The sequence below is a fragment of the Puma concolor genome, chromosome B4 (assembly GCF_028749965.1).
Source record: "Puma concolor isolate L17-30 chromosome B4, mPumCon1.1.hap2, whole genome shotgun sequence".
In the NCBI taxonomy this organism is placed as follows: Eukaryota; Metazoa; Chordata; class Mammalia; order Carnivora; family Felidae; genus Puma; species Puma concolor.
This window is the reverse complement of record NC_141673.1, coordinates 106323142-106345593: the sequence shown is the minus strand read 5'-3', so window position 1 is coordinate 106345593 and position 22452 is coordinate 106323142. Positions and strand designations below refer to the sequence as shown.

At 37.8% G+C, this 22452-nt stretch overlaps 1 protein-coding gene across 15 annotated transcripts in view; it reads right to left on the bottom strand.

Moving 5' to 3' along the window:
- ERC1 (ELKS/RAB6-interacting/CAST family member 1) overlaps positions 1-22452 on the bottom strand; it is a 523541-nt gene that overhangs the window by 500752 nt on the left and 337 nt on the right. The window lies entirely within an intron of this gene.

Below are 22452 nucleotides of genomic sequence, written 5' to 3'. Positions count from 1 at the left end.
CCTGTGAACTAAGTTAGGAAAACCATAAAGAGAAGAATACCAGAAAGTCTCAGAATCATTTTTCCCTATAAGAAGAGCACTGGTACCAGTATCTATATACATCCTGAGAGAAAACACACCCCAGCTGGGCCCCACCCCACAGACACCCATATACACCCTCTCAGAATCCTGGAGTATACCACAGGCCTAAAAATAAAAAGGCTTCCACACACAATCATTGTATGTCAGCCTTTAATTCTCATTCATCCCACAAATAGCTACGCGCATAACATACAACTTACAAATGGTAGTCTCAACTCTTTCCTCACAGATTAGAAAGATAATAATAGCTCTCTACAACCTGAATCTCCAAAGGAACACCAAATATTCATAAGTCTAACAAAAGCAGAAAATCCTTCAATAGCAACATAGCAACCTACTTCAAATTAATTACAACTGGATAGGCTGCCATAGACATGCTATGAGTTATTTGTAAGGTGAACTAGAAAATATATCACCCATTAGCTATTTAAAGCATTATATATGAAACTATGACTAAATCTCAAAATTACTAGTCCAACCTACTGTGATGGGTTATACTCATCACTAATTAGCATTTATTATCAGAAAATGAATTGAATATTTTAAACACTGTATTTAAACATCTTTAAGGTCCTGCTCATTTTGTTAAAGGGTTATACAAATTCACTAGGGGCAAGATATATGCTGCTGTCTTAAGCACTTCATGAAAAGATTAACAGATCAAAATTGTAAAATCCCATTCAAGTTTGGGGCACTTGGGTGGCTCAGTTGGTTAAGCATCCAACTTCAGCTCAGGTCATGACCTCGCAGTTCACGGGTTCAAGCCCCGGGTCGGGCTCTATGCTGACAGCTCAGAGCCTGGAGCCCTCTTCAGATTCTGTGTCTCCCTCTCTCTGACCCTCCCCCACTCATTCTTTCTCTTTCTCTCAAAAATAAATAAAAACATTAAAAAAACCTTTTAAGGGGCGCCTGGGTGGCTCAGTCAGTAAGCGTCTGACTTCAGCTCAGGTCATGCCTGGAGCCTGCTTCAGATTCTGTGTCTCCCTCTCTCTGACCTTCCCCTGCTTGCACTCTGTCTCTCTCTCTCAAAAATAAAGAAACATTTTTAAAAAAATGGTTATTTTTTTAAATCCCAATCAAGTACAATTTGGCAGAATCTATCAATAAATTTTAAGTGTGCACGCCCTCTGACCTAGAAGTCCCACTTTAAAAATTTCACAGGTTTAGGGGCACCTGGGTGGCTCAGTCGGTTGAGCTTCCAGCTTCGGCTCAGGTCATGATCTCACGGTTTGTGAGTTCAAGCCCCGCATCAGGCTCTGTACTGACAACTCAGAGCCTGGAGCCTGCTTCGGATCCTGTGTCTCCCTCTCTCTTTGCCTCTCCCCTGCTCATTCTCTGCCTCTCTGTCAAAAATAAATAAATAAACTTTAAAAAAATAAAAATAAAAAAAATTTTCACAGGTTTGGGGTGCCTGGATGGCTGTTGGTTAAGAGTCCAACTCTTGATTTTGGCTCAGGTCATGATCTCCCAGGTCCTGAGATAGAGTACCACATCGGGCTCTGTGCTGACAGGACAGAGCCTGCTTGGGATTCTCTCTCTCTGTCTCTCTCTGCCCCTCCTCCACTCTCGCATGCACTTGCTTTTTCTCTCTCTCAAAATAATCATCTTTTTAAAATTTCACTGGTTTAAGGATATATGTGCAATGATGTTCATTATTGTATGATTTGTACCAGCAAAAAGAGAGAAAACAAGTTTCTACCAAGAAGTTAAATATTGATATCTCAAATCTATAAAATACTGCTATTAAAAAAAGTTCTTAAATCTCTGTATCTGACCTCCATAAAGACATCTATGATATGTTTTGAGGGAGTAGAGAAAGGAAGTTACAGAAGAACTGTATAATGCAATCCCATCAGTATACAAAAGGTTACACATATGTATGTTTGTATACACACAGAAATGATGAAGACAGTCAGACACTATTTCTGAAAGGTCAGATGGAACCACTTTTTCCCTTGCACATATACTTTTCAATTGTCTAACAGTGAGCATGCATTACTTTTATACACACACACACACACACACACACACACACACACTCCCCACTATAAAGAGGTAAATTAGGACTTCAACCATTCAGCACTATTATACGCTAATTAATGGGTTAGGTCCCTGGCTGATAAAGTAGGTTAAAAGTAATAATAATAATAATAGTGGCGCCTGGGTGGCTCAGTCTGTTAAGAACCTTGATTTTAAGAACTCTTGATTTCGGCTCAGGTCATGATCTCATGCTTGTTAGATCGAGCCCAAGTCTGGCTCTGTGCTGGGCAGGGAGCCTAAGACACTGCTCTCCCCCACGGCCCCTCCCCACTCATGTGCACACTCTCTCAAAATCATCATCATCATCATCATCATCATCATCATCACCACCACTTATCAGTTAAAGAAAGCACAAATGTCTCTGCTTCCAGCCTCAGTACATGTATAGCTTATCAACTGTGTTAAACACCATGCATCAGGTTGTATAACCTTAATCTGATTCTCCTAGAGAACAAAAATTACAGAACTATGTGGCTATAGTAGCACTGTTTTTAGTGACATCCCTAGCCAAAAGCACCTCTGCTGGCAGCAGCGATAACACTTAACACTTATCACAGCTGCCATTTCATTATTCCTTGTAGAAGGGTGAGAAGGTGATTAACTCAGTTATAGTCAAGGTAATTGTGGTTTTTAATAATTCTTATCAATCAGTTAATCAAGTTAATTGTAAGGTCTATCAAAGTTCTCACCATGACAAACACCTTATCAAACAGATACTTACAGGCATATACAAGGTTATTAATCATAGTTGTTCTCTACTTATATCACAATCTGTGCCACTTAGTCAAAAGAGTCCAGTTCTAGGTTGTATAGCCTTTCCAAACCACTTCAGCCCTTACTGATATTCTGATATCTTAAAATCCTAAAATATTAAATTGTTTGAATTGTAACCTTATTACCTTTCACTTTATACATCTCATACTACGCTATGATCAGTTCAACAGAAAGATGAACAAATCCTACAAGACTGATTAAATAATAAATACAGTGAACAAATAGATGCACATGTTCATAAGTCCTTATCCACAAACCTGAATTCCAAAAATCTCTGAAAATCAAAAAATTTTATAACCAATTTGGTGGCAAAACCACACCTGAACAGATGCAAAAACACCTCTGTGTTTGATGAAGGAACTGGAAGATGCTCCCTCAATCTTGCTTGGAAAATTAGACAACATATAGTAAGTATATGCATCATATCCCCTTTCTAAAATCTGAGAATTTATGAATTCTGACCCAAAAAAATCTTGTATTTAGACTTGTTAGAGTGGAGAAAATTAAATATCCACACCATTGTTGGTCAAGACATTTATAATCAGTGAAAGCTACACAAGGAGCCTTGTTTTTTTGAGAGAGAGAGAGGGCACAAGTGAGTGAAGGGCACAGAGAGAAAGAGAATCCTACGAGGGGCAGAGAGAGAGAGAGAGAGAGAGAGAGAGAGAAGCAGGGCTCACTTGAAGCAGGGCTCGACCTCACCCAATGAAGAATTCAAACTCATGAACCATAAGATCATGACCTGATCTGAAGTCAGACGCCTAATTGACTAAGCCAACCAGGCGGCCTACACAAGGACCTTTTAACTCTACACTATTTTATTTCTTAAGCTAGGTGGTGGGTACACAGGTATTAATTATACAATTCTATCTTTTTGCATGTCTGAAACATTTTGTAAATGTTAAAAATTAAAGTGAAAAATTGTAGGCACCCAATATTTGATTTTCTTCCCTAAAATAATAGAAGCATGTGTATTCAAAGTACTTTGTTTCCTAATATAGATGCAAAATGTCCAATATTATTTCGGACCTGAGTATACAGGAACTACAGTGAAAAAGACAGCAAGACTTCCTAGCACATACCAGGTATACAACACATATGGGATAAGCATTATAAAAATGTTTCTTATCAGTAAGTGTCCAAATTCGGCTTGGATCATGATCTCACAGTTTGTGAGTTCAAGCCCCACACTGGGCTCGCTGGCAGCGGGAGCCCGCTTCGGATCTTCTGTCCCCCTCTCTCTCTGCCCCTCCCACACTCATGCGTGTGTGTGTGTGTGTGTGTGTGTGTGTGTGTGTGTGTGTGTGTGTGTACGCGTGCACGTGCTCTCTCTCTCAAAAATAAAACATTTTAAAAAAACGTTTCTTGTCTTCTCAGTACACCTGAAAAATGGCACGCTGACAGATGTAATGGGCAAGATGGGACTTAAGGAAAAAAGTTGAAAAAAAGAATTTGTGGAGCTATTAAAAACATAATTCCTTTCTCTTTGACCTGGGAGAGTCCATTCTGCTCCTGTTACCACGCTTCTCTGAATAAACTCTAAAGGGTATTTAATCATAATTCTTTAAAAAAAATTTTTATTAATGTTTATTTTTGAGAGAGAGAGGGAGAGATACAGCATGAACAGGGGAGGAGCAGAGAGAGAGGGAGACAGAATCAGAAGCAGGCTCCAGGCTCCTAGCTGTCAGCACAGAGCCCAACGCAGGGCTCGAACCCACAAGCCGCGAGATCATGACGGGAGCCAAAGTCAGACGCTTAACCAACTGAGCCACCCAGGCGCCCCTAATCATAATTCTTTACATGTATATACACAAATGAAGAATTACAGACCCTTAAATTCTATAGATTTAGCCTAGAGTACTACAAAATCATAAACTTAAGGGTATCCAAAGAGACACAAGCAGAATTCAACAGTTCCTGGAGTAACTAAAACAAAAACTTAGACCATAATACATTTCAAAGTTCCAGAATTAAAACAGATTTTCTATTACAAAATCTGCTTATGTGAAACTTTACAACAGAAATATGCTACACTGCATTTTTAAAAGCTTTTCAGATCACTGAGGCACCTAGGTGTCTGACTTCACCTCAGGTCATGAACTTGCAGTCCATGGGCTCAAGCCCTGCATCAGGCTCTGTTCTGACAGCTCAGGGCCTGGAGCCTACTTTGGATTCTATGTCTCCCTCTCTCTCTGTCCCTCCCCCACTCATGCTCGCTCGCTCTCTCTCTCTTAAAAATAAACATTAAAAAAATAAAAACTTTTCACATCATGTAAAGCATTCAACATAGCATGTGGATCATAAAGAGTACTCATCAGTATGAACAATAAGTACCTCTATTGTATTTTAAGATATATATTCTTTCATAATTTAAAGTTTCTGAAATTACGATTCAGCTTATATCAACATGTATAATTTTAATAAATTATTAAATTGATGGTACACTCCACAAGAAAGAAATGGCAAGTTAAAAATGACACATGGTATTACATGTGGTAAATACTCATCATGAATTCTTCCTTTAACTTTTCCAGCAAAGCTTTCAGGGGAAAGATTTTATTGTCCCATTTCTAGGTGAGGAAAATAAGGCTTAGGAAGGCTCAGTAAGTTGCCCGTGATCACACATCTGATTCTAAAGTCAGACTCTTAACCACTACAATATGCTGCATACTCATCTTACTATTTTACTCATACCAGATGCATTTATAGATTTTTATAATGAAGCACAGAAAAAGTTAATGTTAGTTTGTTAGTTAGTTTTTATCTCCTTCTTCCTCAGAGTCTCTGCCATCTAGCTATGTCTATACCTCTTTCCTGAGCTACTAGACCTGAATTTCCAACCATCAAGTGAATGCACTTGGTTATTCCAGAGCCGCACTCCTCAATATGGTAGTCACTAATCACATGTACTTACTGAGCACTTAAAATGTGGCTAGTGAAACTGAGGAACTGAACTTTTCACTTTATGTCACTGTAATTAAAAGTTAAATTTAAGGGGTACCTAGGTGGCTCAGTCAGTTGAGCATCTGACTCTTGATCCTAGCTCAGGTCTTAATCTCAGGGGTCCTGAGTTCAAACCCCACAGTGGGGTCCATGTCCAATTAAAAAAGAAAATGTTAAATTTAAATGCTGATAATTCAGTTACTAGAAAACTTTTAAGCATATTTGGGAAAAGTTGGATATGTGTACCCACTTTTCAACTGTAAATTTTATGAAATCTAAATGCAGATTAAGTATTCAAGTTTTTATTTATTTTGAGAGAGGAAGAGAGAGAGAGGGAGAGAGGGAGGATGAGTGGGGGAGGGGCAGAGAGAGAGAGGGACAGGATCTGAAGCAGGCTCTATGCTGACAGCAGCGAGGCTGACGCCAGGCTCGAACTCACAAACCATGAGATGCTGACCTAAACCATAGTCAAGCACTTAACCGACTGAACCACCCAGGTGCCCCAGATTAAGTATTTCTAATTAAAAACTTAGCATATGAATTAAGATATGCTATAAAACTATACAATTGATTTCAAAAACTTAGTATGAAAAAATAATGTAAAATTGCTCATTAATAGTTTTTCAAATATGATATGTTTCAACATATTGAAAATGATATTTTGGATGTACTGGATTAAATAAAATGTTATAAAAATTATAAAATCTAATAATTTTACTTTATAATGTGAATACAATTTTAATTACATATGTGGCTCACATTTCTACTATGCAGCACTTTCTAGAGGTTCCTGTTGCCCCTACCACAGCAATCAATAGCTTAATCACTATGCCTCTAGCTCAGTGCTCCAACAACAGCCTTCTCTGATTATGGAAGTGTTCTATATCTGATGATGAGTGGTTGTTGGTGGCAGTGGTGGTGATGACTGTGTGAGACTCACAGAATCCCTTAAAATGTACTGTGGAGCCAGAATTCTTGGGAAACTTGGGCAAATACCACCTGTTATTCTGACTTGAGGGGAAAAGGTAGTAAGTACCAAAAACTGCAGACCAGTGCTGTACAACAGAACTGTGACAATGGAAAAGTTCTATATCTGCATTTTCTAATATGGAGGCCACTAGTCCCACATGGCTATTAAGCACATGAAATATGGCTAATGCACTGAAGAACTGAATTTTAAATCTTATTTCACTTAATTTACTTTAAATTTAAATAGTCATATATGTCTAGTACCTACTAAAACTAGACAGCACTATTCTAGCCTACCTGCTCCATCTGAAAGTCTGAAAAATCACCTTGGTCTCCTCCCTCCCCATCAACTGCCAACTGTCCTTTCCCCCCACAAAAGTGCATGTACATATGTACGTACATGTACACACACCACACACACACACACACACACACACACACACACACACACACACACTGATTCTGAATTACCCAGTCCTGTGTTCTTTAAAGCTTCCAACTCTGTATGTGTCTCTATTTCCACTTAACACTATTTTGGTTTTCAACCTTTAATGGGATTAAGGCCACAGCCTCCTAGTTGGCCTCCTCACTTAGCTTGCTCCTACATGCTCTTTATAAAATGTAAATGTAAGTTTATATATACTTTATTCAAAAGTCTCCAAAGCCTTGCCATTGCCCCAAGGTAAAATGCCAGACTCTAACATGATTTACATAGCTCTTCATGATCCAAGCCCAATCTCCAGCCTCATCTTTCACCACTCCCTTCTACTCCAGTTCTTGTCCATATCATTAACACTTATCACGCTCCATTAAAATTGCCTGTTTACTTGTCGTCCTTCCCAGTCACTAGCATTCTGAGGACACAGAAAATGTTTCAAACATTATACTGCTAACACAGAACACAATATACATCATAGTACATGAATAAAGTATATTGGAGTTTACATAAATTTCTTTTGAATGAGGGAAGAAAGGGGAAAAAAGAAAAAGGGAAATAGACACATACTCTTGAACAACTATGAAAATAAAAATTTGGTAAAGGAGATATTTTTGTTATGCTATTCAAAAGAATTTTAACATGAATTTGTTAAGAACCAATCCACTTTTGAATTTTTCAAGGAAATCCTGATCAATACTTTAAAAAATACACATAATAAGGGGCGCCTTAGGTGGCTCAGTTGGTTAAGCATCTGACTTCAGCTCAGGTCATGATCTCACAGCTTGTGAGTTCGAGCCCCGCGTCGGGCTCTGTGCTGACAGCTCAGAGCCTGGAGCCTGCTTCTGATTCTGTCTCCCTCTCTCTCTGCTCCTCCCCTGTTCACTCTCTCTCTCTCTCTCTCTCTCTCTCTCACAAAAATGAATAAACATTAAAAAAATTTTTTTTAATAAAAAATACACACATATACTTGCTATGTAGAATTATTTATACATATATAGTTGTGACCAAAAATTATATTATACATATATAGCTGTGACTATAAACCCAAAGAATTTATATCCATTTTCCATTAATTTATTTAACTGTTAATATTATATAATATATATTATATAATTTAGTATTTATTATATATAATTATATATATAATATTGCTCATTAATAGTTATTATATATAGTTATATATTATATAGTTATACATAACATAAATTATATATATAGTTATATATTATATATAGTTACAATAGTTATGTATAATATTGCTCATTAATACATAATATATGTAAATTATTTATTTAATATATATTATATATTATATTATTTATTAATAAATATTATATAATTTATTTTTTAACTTAATATTATATTAACACATATAGTGTTATATGAGTTTCAGCTGCACAACATATTGATTCAACAATTCTATACATTACTCAGTGCTTACCAAATGGTTATTACAATATTATTGCCTATACTCCCTATGCTGTACCTTTCATCTCCATGAGTTACTTATTTTATAACGGGAAGTTTTTACCTGTTAATCCCCATTATCTATTTCATCCATCCCTCCACCCACCTCCCCTCTGACAACCACCAGTTTGTTCTCTGCATTTAAGAGTCTGTTTTCAGTTAACTTATTTTTAATAACCAGAAAAACAGATAAAAATTGCTGCTCTATTAAAATTAAAAAATACCAAGCCCTAAGCATAAGAATAACCAAATTATTTCAAAATGGACTCAGCAACATGGCAATACTATAAAATTAACCACCAGCAGACCAGTAGAAAAGCCACCAGAAAAATTGAGTGGAACAGTCAAGAACTCTACTTTCTCTACTTACAAGAACTTTCTGTACTTATTTTCAACTTATTGAGGGGAGAAAAACATCAAGCAAAAGTCCAGCCCAAATTTAAGACAGCAGTTTAGAAAAGGAAAGCAGAACTATTTGAAATACTGAAAATTATCTGCCACTAATGAAAGTGAAATCAGTATTGCCATAAAGATAGAAAAGTCACCTGTGTAACATCTGTATGGATGTATCCTAAAATATCTGCAGGGATGTACTCAAAAAGATGTAAAACATAGCTATTTCTTGTTTCATAAGAAATCCTGTGAGTCTCTTCTATCTCTAATAACTTCTTACTGATTAATCATAAGTTCATATTAGTCTTTCTTCCTTGGAAAGGTCAGCAACAGTAAATTCTATATGTACAAGGACAAAATTACATGTATACTTATGGGAGGAAAAAAGGCAAGCAGCCAAAGAAAGTCTCATCAACAGTTTTTTTTCCAAATAAGTGAAGGCTAATAAAGGAAAACAAACGTTTAGAAACTCTTTACCCAGTAAAAATTCTATTTCAAAATCATGTAATAAACCACATTAATACGTTAAAAAAAATTCTTACTGTCTCAATAGATGTGGAAATGCATCAGGTAGATTTTTAGTATTAATGATTAAATACTTCTGTTCTTACAATAGGAGTAAAAGGAAACTCTTAATCTAACAAAGAATATGTGCAAAAGCCAACACCAAGTATCTGTAGGGGAAAAGTTCTGCTATTCCATACCGGGCAATTTGGAGCTTATTAGAGTCTTGGCAGAACGCCCTGTGATCCCCCAAATCAGGAAAGGATAGGAGGCCCATAAGGAGCTGCTACCATGCCATCTCCCATCACTTCCCTATCTCCCTTGGAGGATGACATGAAACAGTTTCTCATAACTGTCTGGATTCTGATGAGGCATGTAACTTTCAGCCTACCCATCTCAGAACAGAGCTACAGATTGCAGAACCCTTTTGTGTCAAATTAGAACAGGTCCCTCCATCAACAGGGTGTCTCACAGCTCATAGTGTAGTCATTGGCAATATTTTTGATCTGGTGTTGACTTTTTTGATGTGTGGGACAAGGGTCACAGGGAGCTGGCACCTTTGGCTTATTCATCTTTCCACTGCCCACATAAGTGATAAACTACTTAAATCTACCGAGTTCCATGGTTCAGGTTGTACAGATTGTTGTGTTAATCCTCAAATCAGTTTTCAGGTGTGCAAGATGGTTTAGTGTTGATCTTGCTGCATTTCAGGGACGAGAGACGCAAAAACAACTTCCATGCTGTTCCGCCATCTTGGCCCCTCTCCATCAACTGCTTAAATCTGAAGGGCTCATTATACCAGTCAAATCAGTAAGGACCTGTCCTACCTTATGTGTATATGCTTGACAATATCATACTTAATAGTGAAAACTTAAAAAAAAATTCCCTTTGAAGTGAGAAAATAACAAGGATCTCTCCTATCACCAACCCATTCAACATGCCAGAGATTCTAGCCAAAAGTAAGACAAGAAAAAAATATAAGAATTGCAGGAAAGACACAAAACAGTAATTATTCACAAATGACATGATTATATACATGGGAAAGCCAAGAGAATCTACAGATAAAATTATTAAAAATCATCAGATTTGGTCAAAACCTGGCAAAATAGACTCAATATTCAAATTCAACTTTATTCCATCTACCAACAACAAATAGAAAATAAATTTTAAAATCCCACTTATAATAATACCATCAGAAACCTAAGACTAAATCTATGAAAGATATGTAGTACTACACAGAAAACTATAAAACATTACTGAGATGTGAAATGAAAAACATAAATAAATAAAAATGCCACATTCAATGATTCAAAGACTCCACATTATAAAGAAGTAATTCTACCCAAATTAATCAATGGGGTGCCTGGGTGGTTCAGTCGGTTGAGCGTCTGATTCTTGATTTTGGCTCAGGTCATGATCCCAACATCATGAGATGGAGCCCAAAGTTGGCCTCCACACCGAGCATGGAGCCTGCTTAAGATTCTCTCTCTCTCTCTCTCTCTCTCTCTCTCTCTCTCTCTCTCTCATCTGCCCCTCTCCTCAGCTAATGCTCTTACTCACTCTCTCTCAAAAAAAAAAAAAAAAAGTTAAAACCAAAATAAGCTACAAATGCAATGTAATTTCAGAGTCCAGAGTGCTAACCATTACACAATGCAATGTAATTTCAAACAGAACACCAATGTTTGACAACTGATTCTAAAATTTATATGGAAATACAACAGGCCAAGAATAACCAAAACATTATTTTTTAAAAATAGCTTTATTGGGGTGTCTGGGTGGCTCAAACACTAGACTCTTGATCTCAGCCCAGGTCATGATCTCACTGTTCCTGAGATTGAGCCCTGCATCAGTTTCCATGACATCAGCATGCAGCTTGCGTGAGATTCTCTCTCTCCCTCTCTCTGCCCCTCCCCTGCTCATGTGTGCATACACATGCACTCTCTCTCAAAATAAATAAATCTAAAAAAAAAAAGCAAAACTTTTTTTTAACTTTGATAAAAGTTAATTTGTCAATATTTTTTCCTTTATGAGTCATGCTTTTGGTGTTATATCTGAGAAATCCTTCCCTAACCCAAGGTCTCAAATATTTTTTCCTGTGAGGTAAGGTCTGAGGTTCACTTTTTTTGCATATTGGTATCCAATTATTGTAGTACCTTTTGTTAAAAAGACTATCCTTTCCTCCATTGAATTACCTTGGTACCTTTATTGAAAATCAACCAACCATAAATGTGTGGGTTCATTTCTGGACTCCCTATTCTTCTACTCTTACATATAGCTATCCCTATGATGATACCATACTATCTTGATTACTGATTATGACACTGAATGTCAAGAAGACATTCTCGGGGGTGCCTGGCTAGTTCGGTCAGTAGAGCATGCAATTTTTTTTGTAATTTTTTTTTTTTTTACATTTATTTATTTTTGAGAGACAGAGTGAGACAGAGCACAAGCAGGGAAGGGCAGAGAGAGGAGGAGACACAGAATCTAAAGCAGGCTCCAGGCTCCAAGCAAGCGGTCAGCACAGACCCCGATGCAGGGCTCAAACCCACGAACCGTGGGATCATGACCTGAGCTGAAGTCGGTCACTTAACCGACTATGCCACCCAGGCGCCCCTAGAGCATACAATTCTTGATCTCAGGGTCATGAGTTTAAGACCCATGTTGGGCCTATGGCTTACTTTAAAAAAAGAAAAAGAAGACAACAACCTTCTTGGGAAAGAAAAAAAAAAGAAGGGAAAAAAAACGTGAAAGCACTTCAACAGATATTAAGACTTACGATCCAGTTTGGCATTGGACCAAGATAGAGAAAACAGTAAAACAGAATAAAGAGCCTTTATTTATTACAGAGCAGTTTTGAAAAGGAAAGAATTGTCAATAAATGGTGCTGAGAAAATCAGCTAACTATATGGGGAAAAAAAAAACCACACGCATACACAAAAAAATCAACTATAGACAGACTATAATATTAATAGGCAGTGCTATATAAGAAAGGTATGACTTCATGACCTTAGGGTAGGAAAAGATTCCTAATATAGACATAAAAAGCACTAATAATAAAAAAAATATTAGCTAGAGTATACTAAAATTAAAAATTTTATTCAAGGGGTGCCTCGGTGGTTCAGTTGGTTGACTGCCTGATTTGATTTCAGTTCAAGTCATGGTCTCACGGTTCATGGGATCGAACCCCAAATCACGCTCTGCACTGACAACCAGAGCCTGCTTAGTATTCTCTCTCTCTGCCCCTGCCCCATGCACATGCACGCACACACACACACTCTCTCTCTCTCAAAATAAATGTTTTAAAAATTTCAAAAACAAGAATCTTGTTCTTCAAAAAACACTATTAAGAGAGCAAAATAGCAAGCAGAAGAACAGAGTGGAATATTTGCAACACAAAAACCAACAAAGGGCTCATATCCAAAATATATAACTCCTATAAATTAGGACAGAAAAGACCAACAGAAAAATTGAGCAAAGTATTTTAAAAAGCACTTCACAGGGCGCCTGGGTGGCTCAGTCGGTTAAGCGTCAACTTCAGCTCAGGTCATATCTCACAGTTTGTGAGTTCGAGCCCTCTGGCTCTGTGCTGACAGGTCAGACTGGAGCCTGCTTCAGTGTCTCCCTCTCTCTCTCTGCCCTTCCTCTGCTCATGCTTGCTCGCTCGTTCTCCCTCCCTCTCTCTCAAAAATAAACATTAAAAAAATGTAATGTAAATAAATAAATAAAAAGCACTTCACAAAAGGTCTCCACATGACCAAAAGACATAAAGTTATTCAACTTCACTAGTAATCAGTGAAATGCAAATCAAAACAATGAGATACCACCATAAATCCACCAGAATGGCCAAAATCAATAACACTGACAATATCAAGTACTGGCAAAGATACAGAACAAAAGGACTCTCAAATATTGTTTTGGTGCATGTAAGTTTGTACAACCACACAGGATTATTTGGCAATTATCTGTTAAAATTGTACATATGCATACTCTATGACCCAGAAATTTCACTCCTGGCTATGTAGTCATCAGAAATAATGCACCAAGAGCACCTGGGTGGCTCAGTCGGTTAAGCATCTGACTTTGACTCAGGTCATAATCTCACAGTTCATGAGTTCGAGCCCCGCTTCAGGTGAGCTCCAGCCCTGAATTGGGTGAGCCCTGCTTCTCTCTCTCTCTGCCCCTCATGGGATTCTCTCTTTCTCTCCCCACCCCCATCCTCTATCTACCCCTTGCTCACATGCACCCTCTCAAAGAAAGACAGACATGCACCAAAAAACTTGCACCAAACAATGTCCATAACAGCATAATTCTTAATGATCCAAAATTGGAAACAACCTAAATATTCATCATTGATATTTGAATTGTGGTGTTTATACAATGGAAGACTATTTAGCAATGAAAATAAACAAACTACAGCTCCATACAGCAAATCTAAATCTCGCAAACAAAATTTTAAGTCAAAGCAGCCAAGCATAAAATACATACAATATGATTCCATGTGTAAAAAATTGGAAACAGGCAAAACTAAATACAGGTTTATATAAAGAAAAGCAAGGAAATGATTCCCATAAAAGTCAAGGCAACAGTAACCTTTATGGCGGAAAGAATAGGTTGTGATTGGGAAGAGGCAAAGAAAGTATCTGGAATGCTAGCAAGGTGCTAGTGTTTGATCTAAACGATGGTTATTCAAGTATTTATTTGATACATTTGTGAAGCTACACATTTGCTTTATATACTTTTCTGTATGTGTGTTACATTCAAGAAGGGCTTCGAGGGCATCTGGGTGGATCAGTCAGTTAAGCATCTGACTCTTGGTTTCAGCTCCTATAAATTAGAACAGTTCATGAGTTCGAGCCCTGCATCAGTCTCCTCACTGACAGCACCAAGCCTTCTTGGATTTCTCTCCCTGTCTCCCTGCCCCTCCCCGGCTTCCTCTCTCTCCCTCTCAAAAATAAATATATAAACATAACTCTAAAAATTAAAAAAAGGACTTCTAAGAGAAATTAATTCCTTTACTTGATAAACTATATTCCTATAATAAAATTATGTTTAAGGTCCCAACTTATTTCTTGAAATATTTTCACAATTTCAGAGATATTTAACTAAAGTTCAGACAATCTTTTTCCATTAGTTACCTAATTTCCACAAAAAGGGCTTTCACACCAAAAGTAAAACAATAAGTGAAAAATGAAAATGTATATACATAAAGGACTGTCTGATGAAAACTACTGTCCATTCGTCACAAAGCACACCATAATGAAGAAAAATAAAAGGAATATAGGATTAGTTTTATTCTTGGTGAACCACTAAAAGTGAAAGTTCATATGGACTTCAAACCATAATGATGTGTTGATCAAGGCTCATCAATTTTAACAAACGTACTACTCTGGTGGGAGATGTTGATAATGAAGGAAGCTATGCATGGTGGGGGGGGAGGGGCAGTCTATGGGAAATCTGTACCTTCCACTCAGTTTTGATGTGCACCTAAAATTGACCTAAATAAGTCTTTTTTTTTTAATGCATTCAAGAGTTGCTACATCTCTAAAGCACACCTCTGATCATGTGTTTCTTAATCAAAACTCTGCACTAGTTGCCAACACAGCCTCAAAACTGTGGAAGGAACCTTAAAAATCACCTAGCAAACATTCATTCAAAGCTTGGAATCTAACAAGGGATGCACTACCTCATAAAAACATTTACACCATCATTGGACAGCAATGACTTTTATAAAATCAACAGGAATAGTAAAACAGAAGGTAGAGGAATGAGAAAAATCAACAATACTACACACATTTCTAGCTTGAGCAACTGATAGTGTCACTTAATTAATTAAGGAACACCAGAGAAGGGCAGGAATAATACATTTAGTTTTGGCTGTTCTGAGTTTAAGGAGCATCCAAATGGAAATATTAAGTAACAATGGTCCTTACACTCAGCAAAGAGATAAAAGCTAAAGTCAGATAAATGAATACTCAGCATATAGATGAAAAATGAAATAGAAGATGAGATCACTCATAGAAATTCAAACACTTAATGAATGGATAGAGAAAAATTCAACAAAGGTGACAGAAAGAAAGCCCAGAAAACCAGGAAAAAATATAGAAGCATGATCTGAAGATGCCAAAAGTGAGAGTTATAAAGGAAGAGGAAATAAACTGTATCAAATGCTGCTGTGGTAGGCAATCTTGAAAATGGCTCTGAATGATCTCTGCCTCCTTGTATTCATGCTTTTGTGGAATCTCCCTGTGCATATGTTGGACTTAGACACTCCAATCTAATAAACAGAATAGATCAAGTGATAGAATGGCACTTCTGAGATTACGTTACAAAAAACTGTAGCTAATATTTCCCATCCTTCTCCACAGAGCTCTCAATCTAGAAGCAAGGTGCCATGTTGCAAGTACTCGTATGCAGAGGCCCAAATGGCAAAAACACTGATTTCTCCAGCAAACAACCAACAAGGACCTCAGGCCTGCCAACAGCCACATGCTTGAGCTTGGAAACAGACCCTCCCCCAGTGGAGCTTTGAGATGACTGCAGCCTTATGAGTGACCCTGAATCAGACACACCACACCCAGATGCCTGACCCACAGAAACTGTGAAACAATAAATGTTTGTTGTTTTAAGTTAAGTTGGGGAGTAATTTGTTGCATAGCAATAGACAAGTAGTACAGCTAACAGGTTAAATAAGAGGATAAAAAAATAGCCATTGGCTTTAAACACATTAGTAACCCAGCAAAACAGTTTTAATGAAATTGTGGAGACAGAAACAATACAGAAATAGGGTGAGAAGAGAACCACAGGTGAAAAAATGGAGACATATAGCAAATGTAGACAAGTCTTTCAAAAACCTGTAGCTATAAAGCAGAGAACAACTAAGAGAAAGTATGAAGAAAAGAGATTTTTGTTAAGACAAGAGACATTTTGTTTATTTTTTTTTTTTTTTTAAGACAAGAGACATTTTAAAGTTTAAGTGATGGGTGCTGTTGTCAGCCTGTCAGCATGGAGCCTGCTTCAGATCCTCTGTCCTCCTCTCTGCCGCTCCCTGATTCATGCTCTCTCTCAAAAACTAAATAAAATATTTTTAAAAAACAGGTTCTGGGGCGCCTAGGTGGCTCAGTCGGTTGAGCATCCGACTTCGGCTCAGGTCATGATCTCACGGTCTGTGAGTTCAAGTCCTACGTTGGGCTCTGTGCTGACAGCTCGGAGCCTGGAGCCTGCTTCCAATTCTGTGCCTCCCTCTCTCTCTGCCCCTCCCCCCACTCATGCTCCCACTCTCTCTCTCTCTCTCAAAATAAATAAACTTTTTTTTTTTAACTACAATAAAAATAAGTAACAAGGGGCGCCTGGGTGGCTTAGTCAGTTAAGCATCCAACTTCAGCTCAGGTCATGATCTCACAATTTGTGAATTCAAGCCCCCCAGTGGACTCTCTGTTGTCAATGGGGAGCCCACTTCTGATCCTCTGTCCCCCTCTTTCCCTGCACCTCCCCTGCTCGTGCTCTCTCAAAAATAAACATTAAAAAAAATAAGTAATAAATAATAAAGTTTAAGTGATGATAAGAAGACAGTGTAGAAAAATACTCAAGGAAATTCATTCCATCATGAAGAAAGTCTTCTGAAAGTTCTCACTACCTCTCTCACTTAACTGGCTTTCCCAGGACACCTTTCAAAGCAGCCCTTTCAAACGGAGGTTGGTTATCAAGTCTCTCACACTCCACACCCAATATTAGGAAATGAGACTGGCACCCCTCTTTCTTCCAATGCCACCTCCAGACCATATAAAATCTTGAACCCCCATGTAAAATCTTTGTAAAAGCATGACTTTCATGGTTTTCAGCAACACAGACTTCTACCTCTGCCTTTTCACTATCAGCTAATGACCACCTGGACATCCTCCACACTCAGTGAGAAGATGTTGACACCTAGTTCACACTGCCACTACCTTTTTATACCACCACCCCTGGGTTATTTCAATATATACATGGATCTAATAGCAGTTCCTCAAACCCATCAACACTCTATTCTCTGGGTATAGCCATTCACAGCCAGTTGGGAATTCACTTAATTGTAGTCTCATCTATTCATTCATCAAATATTTAGCAAGTATCTACTATTTGCTCAGTAGAAAACACATGACAGTCCCTGTCATAAAATAACTCATATTTTCCACAAAGACAGCATGAAAAGATCTAGCTGAAGTCTAGATATCTTATAACTACTAAAAATCCTTTATTCATCAGTTTAGGGACCATGTCAATTCTAGAAAACTAGAATTGTTGTCTGAAGTGACCTCGTAAATCCACGTCTTATCCCAGTGATCACTGTATCCCTTAACAAGGCTTCTAAAACTATCTTTTAAATAACGTATTCTAAATACTGCCAGAGTACAGTATTAGATTCATCAATCTATAAATGTATCAGTGTGCTGCCAAATATAGTAGTCACTAGTCACAGTGGCTATTTAAATTAATTTTAACAAAATTAATAATTTTAATTGTTACTCAACAATTACACTAACCACATTTAAAGTGTTCAGTGGCACATGGGACTAGTAGCTACTGTATCGAATGGTATATAGAACATGACTATCATCACAGAAAGTTCTATTGGACAATGCTGGCCTAAAGGTTTCAGGATTCACTTCCTTCCTCCTAGAAAAAAAGGTCTCGTTTCCAGACTCCTGAGAACTCCCTGAGGTTCCATAATATCCTAAAGGAATTCCACAAATCAGGCATCATTATCACCATCACCACACCCTATCATCACCATCAGGGCAGCTGATTTTTATGGAGTACTTACTATAATCCAAGCACTTTATCAAAAGCTTTAGGAGTAATAAATGAAGGAATAATGAAAACAAGACACTTAATCACATTTCACAAGTATGTACTCAACCAAATAAAATGCTAAGTTGACTTTTACACAAACTTATGCACAGAATATTTAAAAATACACACTAAGTGGCTTAACTGCCATTTAGTTGGTAATCAAGTATTTCACAAACAGTTTCCCCCCATGATGTACAAAACAATACTTAAAAATCAAAAGTCAGGGAAGTGACTACTAATGGGTTTGGGGCTTATTTGGAGGATGAAGAAAATGTTCTAAAATTGATTGTAGTGGTAGTTACACACACCAGAAAACTGAATTATACACTTTAAATGAGTAAACTGTATGGTGTGTGAATTATTTCTCAACAAAGCTGTTAGAAAATAAAAACAAAAGGTATGCAGGTAGCTAGACTTAAATTATGAAAATACTAAGGTGGAAAAAAAAAAAACCTAGAAGATAAAATATCTGTTCTAGTCATGCGATTTTAAAATAGTTACACCAGATGGGGCGCCTGGGTGGCTCAGTCGGTTAAGGGACCGACTTCGGCTCAGGTCATGATCTTGCAGTTTGTGAGTTTGGGCCCTGCGTCAGGCTCTGTGCTGACAGCTCAGAGCCTGGAGCCTACTTCAAATTCTATGTCTCCCCCTCTTTCTACCCCTCCCCTGCTCACGCTCTGTGTCTGTCTCTCAATAATAAACAAACGTTAAAAAAATTTTTTTTTAAATAGTTACACCAGGGCGCCCAGGTGGCTCAGTTGGCTAAGGGTCCAAGTTTGGCTCAGGTCAGATCTTGTGGTTCATAAGCCCTGCATCAGGCTCTGTGCTGACAGCTCAGAGCCTGGAGCCTGCTTTGGATTCTGTGTCTCCCTCTCTCTCTGCCTCTCCCCTGCTCTCTCTCTCTTTCTCTCTCTGTCCCTCAAAAATAAATAAACATTAAAAAAATAAAATAAAATAGCTAAACCATATTACTGCACAAAATTTCACTGGTTAGGAAAAACAAGAAATTGGAAACAGTGATTGCCTTCAGGAACAACGTGATGGGACAGGAGTCTGTTTTCTACCTATATCTTACGATTTGGTAAGTGTATTACCTATTTTTTTAATGAGTATAATAGTTAATAATATATTTAAAAAACAAAGTTAATAAAAGATCATATCTGTCCTTAGTATTATACATTCATAGACTGCCTATTTTGTTCTGAAAAAAAATAAAAAGTGAAATATATGTTTTTAAAAAAATCAAACTAGGTAAGTTAAAAACTGACAAATTCTTACATCTGTGTCACCTCATACTAAAAAGCATTTAGTCATATTTCTATTAGACACAATAATCATGCAAAATCCTCCCTTACCCAACACTCTGACACATCTTTAAACAATGACACGCTTGATCATGCCCTCCTCCTTGAAAACTTATTTTCTTTCACTTCTAGTAAATCACACTCTCCTGGTTTTCCTAACCCAATGACCTCTTATCAATCTTCTTTGCCAAGTTTCTCTTCATTTCCCCAAAAGGTATCTGGAAGGTAAGTTCCATGAAGGCAGGGATTTTTGACAGCTTTGTTCACTACTGTATCCTCAATGGCTAAAAAAAAGTACCCAGAAGCATACTCAGTAAATAGCCATTGAATGAGTCAGTGTCCCAAGGCTCGGATGTTGAAGACTTAGAGAAATAAGTTATATTCTACATAACCTTGATGCTGTTTATTACATTATATTTGTTTGAAAACTGATAATCAATGTACGGATTTGGTTAACCAAAATACTTCATTCTCTGGTCTTCCTCCATCAAGGTGTTTGATACAGTATGTGAAAATGCACATTTAACAGCTCTTTTACTCCTTATAAAAGCATTAACTGAGAGTAGAAAAAGAGCAGCTGTTGCTACAGAACCTTCACTTTTATCCTGCTCCCAGTATTGATGTTGAATTAACACAGACATACCTACCTGACTTTAGTAAAAAAGGGGGCAAGGGAGACTTCAGTAGATTCAACAAGAACATCACAGTAATGACTAGCAAGTGACTTTTCTTGAAAAATAATAGGTAGTGTTTTTTCTGGCATAAAAAAAACTCTAAGGAGAAATAGATCACTTCTACCTTATACTTTCCCCCAAATCCCACGACTGCATTCCTACAAAGAATTGCATCCCACTGTCAACAATGTAAATGTCATGTTAGCAGTATATACAGTTTCACCTGACATTTTGGTTCACATTTGTCCTCATGCATACCCAATTAAACCAAAGTATAATTTAAAAGGCAAAACTAGATATGTGAATTTTAATTTTTGCTTCTAAGTAATCCAAAAGTATTCATTTACCAACTTATAATTTGACCTGTCTGAATACATTTAATTGAATCTTTTCTTTAGAATTACAAACCTGACACACTCTTTCTCACTTAATATCTATTATGTCATCTGTTGCCTGTAAGTTTCTTCAAGCAGAACTATTTTCTAGAAGATAATAGTCTGCTCATTAATTAGGCATGTTAAAAAAGGCAATGATCTACAACTACTGACACTCAAATCTGTATATTTCTCTCTTGGGTAACAGGAAAGCACTTCTCTGGCTATGTTCCCAAATAAATTGAGTAAGCCTTGGGAAAGTCACTGCTTAAATTCCATTTCATGACGGCCGCTCTTCCTCCATAAATGAATTATTGAGAATCATGCCTACTTCCACCCATTACATAATACATGTATGTCACAAGACCTATTTTCTGAGCAAGAAACAGCTTAAATGACACTGATAGGTAAGGTCAGTGAATACTGTAATCTAATAGGGAGCAGGAATTGAGAAGAGATTCTGATTTAATGTATAAAGTTGTGAAACAGTGATGTGAAGAACATTGAATACTGTTTACTCTTAGTAACATCTCTCCATGAAGTGAGACACATGCCCCCAAAATGTTACTGAAGAGCATCGTAAAAGCACTTGACTCCAAGAACATTTCTCAGAAATTGAGGGACCTAGAAAAAAAAAACTATTTCAGTTCATTTTTAAAGTGTCTAATAGCATCTGCAATTGAGAAATAAAAATAAGCACGAATAATTGTGCTGAACACAAAATGCCCAAATGTCAAAGTCTATTGAAAAACAAGTTGTAAAAGACAGCTGTGCTTTAAAACATGTAAGTATTTTTCATATAATTAGCTCCAAAAGAACTGTTCAAATTATCCATCCAAAGCAGTCAACCACAACCACCTGCAACCATTACTCAGAAACGTGTCTTCCAAAGCAACCACCTGATTTTCAGGCCTTCTCTTAAGAGGCCAGGATAAAGCTTGCAAATAAGGTGGTATAAAGTGATCTTTTAGGCACAGAAAAAAGACTGGAAGGTAACACCTTTAAGGAACTAGGTATAATGGGACCTATTCCCTAATGTTGCTGCCAGAATGAAGTTGTCTTAATCCAAGACCTCACTCTTCTTGAAGGGTGTAAAACTTTAAACCCAGCCACCCTCACCAATTACCCACCTGCGCCAAAAGCAGAGGGATTCTCTGCCCTTCCGACCCACCCCGCCAGGAAGAAGAAAAATAATAACCATAATAACCCTAAAGTAGAAATGTGAGACCTAGCAATAGCTTCTCCAACTGCCTCAAAGGCAACATCCACAGCTCTTCTTCCTTTTGCAATACAACCCTTCATCTCCTATCTTACCATTTAACAGAAGGGGGAAAAAATCCTCACCTCTTTCAATATTTTACATCAGTCGCCTAACCACACAGATCCACCCTGACCGCACCCCAACCTCCTCATGGCTCCCCAATTTCTCCATCTCGCCACTACCTCGCCCTCAACATCACGTCTCAGAAACCCTCCGTTCTCCAAGCACCCAGAACCCCTATCTCCCACCTCCCACCTCGGGTTCCCCTCATCTACCGCTTCAGCTCCCGCCCAATCCTGGAGCTCTGTGGGGTGGAACCCGCGGGTAGGCTGGGGTGGGCTGGGGTGGGCTGGGGTGGGGTGGGGTCCGCCCCTCCCCGGACTTTCCCATCCCCCCTCCC